Below are 10,964 nucleotides of genomic sequence, written 5' to 3'. Positions count from 1 at the left end.
AACATTGTGATAAAACCCCATATCAATTTGTAATAACATTCATCATTTCATGAACATAATATCAATAATTGTGTCTGCATGATTTGTTTCTTTGCAACTTCGGGCACTATCCCTGGTGGCAGATATAAATAAACTGCTCAGTTTTTAGGCGGAACGCCGTCCTGTCATTTTGACAACAGCTAAGCTAACAGCTACGTTAAGTTAGCTGGCCCGTCTGCCTGCGCAGAGAGCAACTGTGCACACGCCCCTCGAACTGGGTTGTGGGCTGCCAGGTTGCGGTGACAGCTGGGCAGGGTTTAGGTGAAGCACCTGAGCCGTTTGAGGCAGCACCTTAGCCAAATGAATGTAACGAAAAGACTTTTCTCAGATCTAATGATTTTAGTTGGACTTCTTTAGCAAGTTTTGTCTTTAAGCTTTTTGAGTGTTATTTATTGATTATCTGCTCGAGCTTTACCAGTGTTTTAGACACAGATATGGTGATAATAACGGTCCAAAATGATGGAGAAAAAAAAGGCCTCAAAGTTTTTTGGCATCATTCACTGCAGTGGTTTGCGGGGCGTTGTTTTTTTCCTTGCAATTTATATTTGCTCAGTAACGCATGTGATTTAAAATGTAGCGAGGTACAATACTTCAAACAAAACATACTTAGGTAAAAGTCAAATTACTGATTTTAAAAAACTACTTTACTTTAGGTTTACTTCAATTTGTTACTTTCCACCTCTGGACCCCAGTGTGCAGAAATATTCAAATCCGCCATTTTAGAAAAATAACACGAAACTAACACGGCAAAAAAAACGGCATGTTCTTCGCCCGAAACTGCATGGGATTAGCATGAAGTGGGCATGTCAGTAAGGGAGAAACTCGTGGGTACCAATAGAACCCATTTTCATTCAGATATGCAAATTAGTTTAGTATATTGACATAATTTCTAGGAGACAGGGTTGCCACAAGATGCAAGCAAAAAACTTGCATGCGTGTGTGTCTGTGTGTGTCCGAGAAGAAGTCAGCAACAGCACAGTGAAGACGTTGTCCGCATTGGAGCAGATATGCAGTCAACAATCAGACTTGCTTCTGGGCCTGTTTGCAGCTGCTTAACAAATCTGCAGTGTCATTAGGGCTACAGCTACAGCTTCACCCGTCACCCACCCACCATCGTGGTTATATAACTCTCACCCCACCCTTGGTGCTGTTTCATCAATGCTAAGACTGCAGATGTTTCTCTCTCATAAGAAGAGAGAGGTCTAATCCACTGCATCCCTGCTGTACACCAGGACATCTGCCAAAAAACAGCGATTATGCTGCTAAATCTTGATTCTTTAAACCCCGTAGTTGGATAAAAAAAAGGCTGTTGATGCAGTTAAAACAGTTCAGGAGAGAGACTTCATTTAGAGTCAACAATCAATTTGTATTCAAGTGCGTGATCAAAAGTCCGGCGCAGTGCTCACTCCACATAAAACGTTAAGTCACATCATTTCCAGCAAACTTCACGACAGCATCACCGATCTGTTTTAACTAGGGATCGACCGATACTGGTTTTTTAAGGCCAATACAGATACCGATTATTAGTGGTTAATGAAACCGATAAACGATTTGGAACTGATATGCATTTACAGTGAAAATGGAAATCTTTTAGTCAAAATTAACATTTCGGAAGTTTGTTTTAAATGCCTTGAACCATTATTTAATGAGACTGAAACTTTAAACATAATACACATTCAAAAAGACGTCCAGAAGTTTTAACATGCTTACAGAGCTGTAGCGGAGCCAAAGTAGCGCACTTTTTGATTCATTAACTTTATCGGTCATCGGGCAAATAAAACACTGATACAGATAATCTGCTAATTGCCAAATATCGGCCCCCGATAATCAGCCAGGCCGATATTTGGTCGATCCCTAGTTTTAACCATACAGTTAGTTAAGGGTGCACGATTCAGAAAATGTCACGATTCGATTTTCAGGCTCAAGATTCGATTCAAGATTGATTTTCGATTCAAAAGCGATTCTTGTTTAAAAAAACGATTCACAGTATGTAGATGTACTTACTTTTCCTATGTGATTGCAGTAGACGTACAATAAAAAATAAAAAAATAATACAAATATTTAATTTTTATTTTATTTTTTTATTAAAAAATATGAATCGATTTTTGGAATTCTATTCATCAATTTTTAATCGCTGGAGTTTGAATCGCGATTCCAATTTGAATCGATTTTTTTGCACACCCCTACAGTTAATGGTTTTAACCCAATATTCTCTGGTCAGCTCAGCTAAAAACACTGAATCCCTCAGCGTGTTAGCGTGTCGCTCACTACTGAGCCTGTTTGTAACTGTTAGGCTACCGACAACATTCCAACTGACTCTAGCAGTTCAGATAACACACTGGACTGTCCTGCTGTTACAGACGTGAACTAACCCCAGGCAGCTGCCCTGTGGATGGACTCACGACAGTGCGTTGCTGCAGTTCATGGCGGTGCGCAGAATGAACATAGGGGAAACAGAAAGGATATTTGGCGTTATTTTTGGCATTAAAACAAAGATGTATTTGGCCTCTCCCTGATCATAACAGAATGTAGTAACTTCCAGCACTGCTCATTTTAGAAAAGGCCATCAGGACCAGCAGCCTGACGTGCATTAATCCTGCTCAGTGCTGCACACGCGTCGGTGGGGGATCAATAAAGTACAGAACTGCAAGATTCAATGTCCAAAAGTTCCTGTCCCCTGTATGCAAAACTGTTCTAAATGACCCAGACAAATAGGCTGATAACTCAGTTATAGCTAACAGTCAAGACACATGCAGGGAATTCCCAGCAGAATTACATTTGACTGACATCTTTTGGGTTTTTTCGATACCTGTGCTAAAACAATACATTTAAAACGGTGCCGGTGCCTAAACAGTGCCTGGACCGATACTTAAAACAATAAAAAGGGAAGAGCATTAAAAATAAAAAAATAAAAACATTACAAATGTTATGACAATAACTTACAGTATTTCACCAGTAAATTGCTGTTAAACGACAAAAACAACCACTAGATGGGAACATGGTATTTGACAATAACTTTGAATGCAACACAAAGTTTACCGGTTTTCAGCAACGCACCGTCTGTGTTGTTTTTACCGACAACGGCAGCTGCAGACTGCAGACTGTTGGAATCCTCTACAGGGAAATGCAGTCACACTTTTTAGCTGTCAGCATTTTTTTTTTTAGATAATTTATTGGGGCATTTTTAGGCCTTTATTTCCACAGGACAGATCAAGACATGAAGGGGGAGAGAGGGGGGGGGGATGACATGCAGCAAAGGGCTGCAGGTTGGAGTCGAACCTGTGGCCGCTGCATCGAGGAGGAAACCTCTATATATGTGCACCTGCTCTACCAACTGAGCTAACTCGGCTGTCAGCCTTTTAACCGTGTTTAATCCAGCTGCTAGCTAACGGTAGGCTAACGTTACCTGCTGTAAAGTAGTGTAGTGTAAATTAGCGTCACGTGCAGTGATGCTTCTGTTGCCTGTAGCCAAACATTTAAGTGGCACCAAACTGAGGCACCGAAATCCGCGCTGCTATTCGGTCCGGTTGGTACCCGTCATTTAGGCACCGGTGCCCAATTAGCACCAGGTTTCGGTACCCAACCCTCATCTTTTCTATTTACTTCCACATATCAACACTATCAAAACAAAGAAACAGCAAACAAATACGAAGAAATAGTCATGTGTTATTATAATAGACTCCACTTATTCATCTTGTGGTCAGGTCTCCAATGCAGGAAGACATTGCAGGGAGAAGAGCTGCAGACTTCTTCTGACTTCAGTACAAACTGACTCGTGCTGCTCCCTCAGAATATCCACATCCACTCTGCATCACAGTCACACAGTCCTCTCTGACTGTTCTACTTCGGCAACGTCAAAGGTCATCTCATTTTAAATCGTGGAGTGTACTTTGCAGCTACAGGGCTTTATTTGCTGAAGATTTAATGACAGTGAAAATAATCCAGTGTGTCCTGAGCGGACATCATCCTGAGACAACAGTTTGCATGCTCTTTCTCAACTGGTTTCTCAATTTAGGCAATCTGGTTTTACTTTTGATGGAAAAAAAATGTCATAACTAGGTTAGTAATGTTCGAATAATATCACTAAAGTCACACACACTCATTTTCGGACCATATAAATTATAAGCAAATTGGAATATTTTGCGTGATTGTTATAGTACTTTACAGTAAATAAATATACATAAGTAAATTATATTGGCATTGCAGTGGTGATGACATGATTCAAATTTTAAAGTAAGGAGACATGAAAACATGTTGAATTGATTCAGCGATCTGTATGTCTATTGTAGTGATACACATTTGAACTCTGTCTCATGTGATTTGACTGTAGTCTCTTTTTAAAAATAAGAATGTCTTGTGAAAAACAGAGAATCTGAGACAATTCTGATTTTAATCTCAGAATTCTGCGAAACAAGTTAGAATTCTGAGATTCGGAGGCTTTAAACTCAGAGCTGAAATACATAGAGCTCAACAGTGACCGCCCACTTTTTTACGGCTCTGACTCTGAAAGTGTTTTTCCCCCATTCAATTATTTCATTGACGTTTTCGAAAATTGGTTATATATAGAGTTTTAAGTCTGGAACCAAGCCAACCAGCTACGAGATGAATAGTGAGCATAACACATTTGATTCCGTGAACAGAAACTAAAATAGACTTCAGTGGTAGAAGCTCGCTCTAGCCGTTCGCGGTTTCGCGGGTATGGTAAACGTATCTATGGTAACAGCAAGTTGGACCAATCAGAGACGTTGCTGTTACGCTTAGGATTGTGGGTAGTGTAGTTTTTCTCAATAAGATAAGCGGATAAAACATGTTTTTCTTAAAACAAGGTTGATTTCATACGGACTTCTAGCTTCTACTGGAGCAGAAACCTTTGTTTCACAACCACGTAGCTCATGGTCAGTCTACAGCGGATGGTTTAGACATTATGACTGATATTCTAAATCCTTATGGAGAAAATCAATGGGATTTTTACTCCCGGAGTCGGCTGTGGGCGGGTCTATTGTTTCACATATGGCCCTAATGGTCTTCCGTACCAGGGGGTTACATCCAGTTGATTGGAAGGATCTCCCTTGCCACACTCTGTCCAGCTGTCTCCTTGGACATGGTCCCTATCCCCTGTGATGAGATGCTGTGTAATTTTGTTTTTTTCATCTCCGCTCCACAGTATTGATCTGAAAGACGATAGACTTTAAAGTAATGCTTTAGCCTCAGCCCATACATGCCTGCTGTAGAGACAACTCAACATCCCCTTCTGCTGCTTTACTTTCTGTGCACTGCTCGACCATAATCTGTTCTCTGGGGAAGAATGACGGCATCAGTTTTTTTCAGTAAACTCTTAGTGTGCTATATTTATATGCTTTTAGATATTTTCACGCTGCCAGCTGGTAAATTCATAGTCCTCATTTGCGCTGTGTGTCTTTCAGTTTAGCCCACACAAACTCTTGGAGGTTATTGCAAGGAAAACCCGCAAAACAAATATGACAAAAAAAACACATCTATTTGGTTCTATCTGATGCTGTTCTGAGCTGTAAGCAGCGTATAACCTGCAGCGTAAAAGCTACAGTAAATGACATTACACGAATCAATCACTCAATTTATTATTTGTCCCAGAGGGCAATTTGTGTCACAGCAGTCATAAAGCATAAAAACAAAGATACATGTGTTAAAAGCACACGAAATCCACAGCAGTTGACAGTATGGCCTACACACATTATACGTCAAGCATATCATCACTTTATCATCTTCATTATCAACACATTCTCACTCCCATCTCGTAAAATACGGACGCTTGGTCAGGTGCCTTTAGCGTCATATAATGCGCTTTAACTAAACGCGCTTAGTCGGGACTATTGGCGTCCCTTTTGACACAGTTATGTTAAGGAAAAGGTCCGTGACACGCGGGAACGGGACAGTTGACTTTAGGAAAAGGTTGTGGGTGGGCTTACGTTACCCTGACATGCAGGAATAACGGGACTGTTGGGTTTAGGAAAAGGTCGTGGGTGGGCTTACACTTCCGTGACACGCGGGAATAACGGGACAGTTAAAGAAGAAAACGACTTTAGGAAACACGCAGGACACGAACCCCGGTTTCCTGGGTGAAAGTCCTGTGTTTGACCCAACCAACCTCCTTACGTGGAATTTCGTCCTTACATACTACTCGCTAAACCCGTGTAGCTGCTGCTCTTCCTGGTACGTTATACAAACACGCTGAAGGGCGCTTTTTTGGTCGCTTCAGACGCTGACAGCCACTGTCCAAACGTCCATATTTTACGAGTTCGGAGTGAGAACGGGTTGTCATTATCATCAACACTAAAGTAAAGTGTGCACTGTTACTGTCCCCCTATCATCATCATCCTAATGCTGTAACACATTGTAATTCCTTTCAGCTCTATTTATTTTAGCAAATAAACCAAACGGTAAATTTAAGCAATAGCTTACGACAGGCCACGGTATGTTGTGATACACATACCGAGGCGGTTGCTATGGAACGCAGCACAGGTAACGTTAGCCTACACTAGCAGCTAGCACAGACTTTTAGCACTATTTATTCTGCTTAACGCTAACGAAAGGCACACAATAACACAAAGAAATGATCGAGACAGCAAGAGACAAGCAATTAACCGATGGAGGCAGCGGTAGAAGAGCGACTCCTGTTTTCTGTGAGGTAAAGTTGCTGTTTTTATCAATGGAGTCTGGTGGCTTTGAAGAGAGCAGAGATAACTGCGTCAGTTCCCCGTCGTAAAGAGCTGTCTGACAGCGTAAAGCGAAAATGTTCTAAATATAGCGTACACCTAAAGTGATACTTTAACGAGCTCTGTGTCATGGCAGTGTGTGCAGATGAACGGCCTCCCTCCGTGGCACCAGTAACCTTTTTTATGTTTTTCTCAGACGCGGAGTGATACTTATCGTGCAAAGGATCGTGCAATTTGAATCATAGCCGTTGTACGTGGTCATTATATCACGGCTTTCAACCAATCAGATTGCTTGATTTGAGCTACCCGTTTTTATAAATAATCACAAATGACGGTGGGTCTGGATCAAAGAACCGGGCAGACGGATTGGCCTAACAAACTGTAACATATTTAGGCTCTGCTTCAAGAGAAGTGTAAGGTTGAAACAAAAGCAAAACAAACAGAAACAAAAGAAGTCTCTTGACATACAACATCATATTCCAACAAACTCCTTTAGGATCCTAACCATGCCAGTCTCTCCATCGTGTTTTACTCTGTCTACTCTACATGTGTTCAGACTGCGTGGCTGTGTGGAGAGAGAGGAGGCAGCAGCCAGTCTCACAGCAAATTATGATGGGAACACATTGATTATAGAGTGGACGTACATTCAGTAGCTATTTCTGGGACTGCAATGCCATCAACACACACACACACACACACACACACACACACACACACACACACACACACGCACACGCTAACAAGCACACACAGACCGAAGATGATTATTATCATTTTGAAGCAACCAAAAAAAATAGAAATACATGGGTTGGTATCAGCGTCTCTAGCAAATACAACTCAGCTAGTGCTTTTTATTACGTTTCTATGTTAAGTGTGTGTGTGAGTATTTTTGCTTATGGTGTTCCTTGAAGCTGTACAAATCAGTATTTTTTTTATATTATCAATGGATCAATTGACTGTAGCATGTGTGCTGCTAAAGGTCTTACTTTAGCAGCACACAGACATAACACCAACTCTGCAGTTTCCCTGAGCTCACCGAGTATCCTTAACAGCTCATTGTTTTGGTTTTATAATCCACAGAGTTATGGTTTAGTCCAACACTCTCATCAAGCCGGTTTCCAGCAGCAGCAGGCAGCTGTTTTCAGCAAAACAGTTTTTTGATAAACCCACCAACCAGCAGACCGACAACATTAGAGACTAGCTGGGCACCATAGTGGAGCATATAGCTAAAGAGACAGATATTTGTTCTCAAGTGTTGGTAAAAACAAAACCAGAGCTGAAAATAGAGGGATTTGTTGACTTAGTCAGTTGGACACAAACACAACTCCACAAGAATGTTAATATTGCTCTGTGTCTGCACTTTGAAAGGTCAAAAGTGAAAATTGAAAATGCCAATGTATGCTGTTCTGTTCACATTTTGCTGTTGCCCCCTGAGTAAATCCAAGTTTATTCAAATACAGTGGCACTCATAAGTTTATGAACCCATGCTAAAGTTGACCAAAAAGAGGAATAAAAAAATCATCTTTTGGAAATTGATCTTAATGCCTTAATTAAAAAAATGAAGAAAAATCCAACCTTTGAGGACACCAATTTTCTTTGTGAATGAATAATGTATCGTACATAAATAAATGTTCTTCCTTAAAATACAGGGTATTTAAAGTCAGTACACCCATATGTTAAATTCCCATAGAGGCAGGCAGATTTGTATTTTTAAAGGCCAATTATTTCATGGATCCAGGATACTATGCATCCTGATAAAGTTCCCTTGGCCTTTGGAATTAAAATAGCCCCACATCATCACATCCCCTTCACCATACCTAGAGATTGGCATGGGGTACTTTCCATAAAATCATCTCTCAATGCAAATCAAACCAGCTATTAGGCTAACTGAAATAAAACCATGCCAATCTCTAGGTATGGTGAAGGGGATGTGATGATGTGGGGCTATTTTAATTCCAAAGGCCAAGGGAACTTACTTATGCCCCCTGTATTTTAAGGAAGAACATCTATTTATTTACGATACATTATTCATTCACAAAGAAAATTGGTGTCCTTAAAGGTTGGATTTTTCCTCTTTTTTTTTATTCCTCTTTTTAGTCAACTTTAGCATGGGTTCATAAACTTATGAGTGCCACTGTATCTTATAATGAAACAAAGAACCTCTCTCACAACACACAGGTGATCAAGATTTAATTTAGATCAGGCTAAACAGGGTTTTATTCATTTCTGTTTATTTGAATAGGGACAGATACAAAAAACATAGATTATTACACAAAGAACAATCCGATGCCTGTATCACAGTATTTATAGCCATGGCTAATTCGCAACACCTGTCCCTAGAAGGGCTTTTAACAGCAGGTGCAGATTGACGACAGAAGGATGAATCTGGTGCCACATATTTTAATTAAAACCTCTTTCTGTAATTAACAAAAGAAAGACGCTTTTGCAAAACTAAATAAAACAATAAAACCAAAATGTCCCTCAGCACATTCTCATTTGAACAACAAAATACACTGCATCATTACAGCTGCCTCAGTTACATACTACACAGTGGTTCTAAACACATCAGTTTGTTAAAATAACAAAAATAATGAATAGGCGAGAAACTAAACTGTTCTAAATTGTATGGGGGGGTCTTATGAACAGCATATATTCAATATTAACATATTATTATTATTCAAATATTTTTATTGGGTTTTGAATTGTAAACACTTATAAAACAATTAACAAGTCCCCAAACAGCAACCCCAACATATACAATAATAAAATGACAATAATAACACAAAAAAACATACTTTAAGAAAAAAAAACTGACATGTTACAGAGTTACAGAGCCTGTGAATCAATTATGTCCCAGTGTTCCTCTGGGTTGAGCCCCTGATCGTGTGTTTCGTGTGCCATTACAGCCTCAACCCAGCGCCTGTGTGTGGGAGGCATATCTGACTTCCAATTACACAAAATTAGACGTCTGGCCAATAGAGATGAAAACGCAATGGCGTCTGATTGTGTACCAGATATCGCTATCCCAGCAGGGGTCAAATATTAACATATTAACTTCAAAACCTGGCGCCACATTTCCAACATTTAAAAATATTTAACTTTCTTCTCTGACAAGTTTGATAAATAGCACACAGTGTATGTTTGAGCAATTTATTAAATGTTTCATTTTCTGTAACATTGGGCAGTTGGTCAGTGCTTAATTTGTAAAGTGGGAGGTCCCGGAGTGCAGAGGGGGGGTGGATCCGGCGACTCAAAATGGGGTGTCAGTACCCGATCCGTAACGCCTGTAAGATCCATTCTGCGTATGCGCAGAAACTCAACGTGTTTTACGACACTGCCTGATCAGTTCTACACTTGCGCGAACACCGGCAAACTTCACAGCTCTATGCATGCATTGGCGTAAGGATGTTTGGACATTTCTGGTTACCAGAAGAAAACATTAGACGGTGACAGTAGACCGTTATGATGGCAGAGATGAAGTTTACAAGGTGTTTGCTGGAGTTGCCGAAAGTATCTGTTAATGATATACAGAGGGTCGTCATCCAGTACAACACTATGTAGCAAATTAAATAAAGGCTTCAAATTTTACGTTTCATCATTTATTTGCAACTTTGAAGGTAAGGTAAGGTAAGCCTGAGCTAGAAGCCTTGCTTTGGTGTTTTAAGTCATGTCTCCGTCCTGCTTCAGGTTAATCATGCTTTAAATAAAGTTTAAGCATGTGTATACCTCTCACTTCATGTGTTTGTACTTCGAGTATCAGGTAAAAACAGGGCTACAAATGAGATCTCTGTGAGAGACCAGCAAACTCCTAGCAAACTATTATGTAGCTCAATGCTAGACATTTCACCCCAAATTCCGGTCACTTTACTGTATTTGTATTTGTTTAGTATTTGGTTTAGAAGCCTTTATTGGTGATTTTTTACGGTACAAAGTCCTGCTACATACGTACATATATAGTTAGCTATATATGCTCCGCTATGTCGCGTTAGCATGCAGCTACAATAGTTAGCTATGAGTATGCTAATGTTAGATTGTAGTGGAACAAAGCAGCACTTTCTAACGTCAAAAAATCGCAAATAAAGACTTCTGAACCAAACACTACACAATCGGACATGTTTCAGCAGGAATGTGACCCGGAATTGGGGAGAATTTAACAACGTTGCCAGCTAAGATGACATGTTTACTGCCGTTAGCATGTAGCTACTATAGTGGTATACAGCAGTGGTGGCTGGA

The sequence above is a fragment of the Sander vitreus genome, chromosome 4, assembly GCF_031162955.1.
Source record: "Sander vitreus isolate 19-12246 chromosome 4, sanVit1, whole genome shotgun sequence".
Lineage (NCBI taxonomy): Eukaryota > Metazoa > Chordata > Actinopteri > Perciformes > Percidae > Sander > Sander vitreus.
This window is presented reverse-complemented; position numbering follows the sequence as displayed.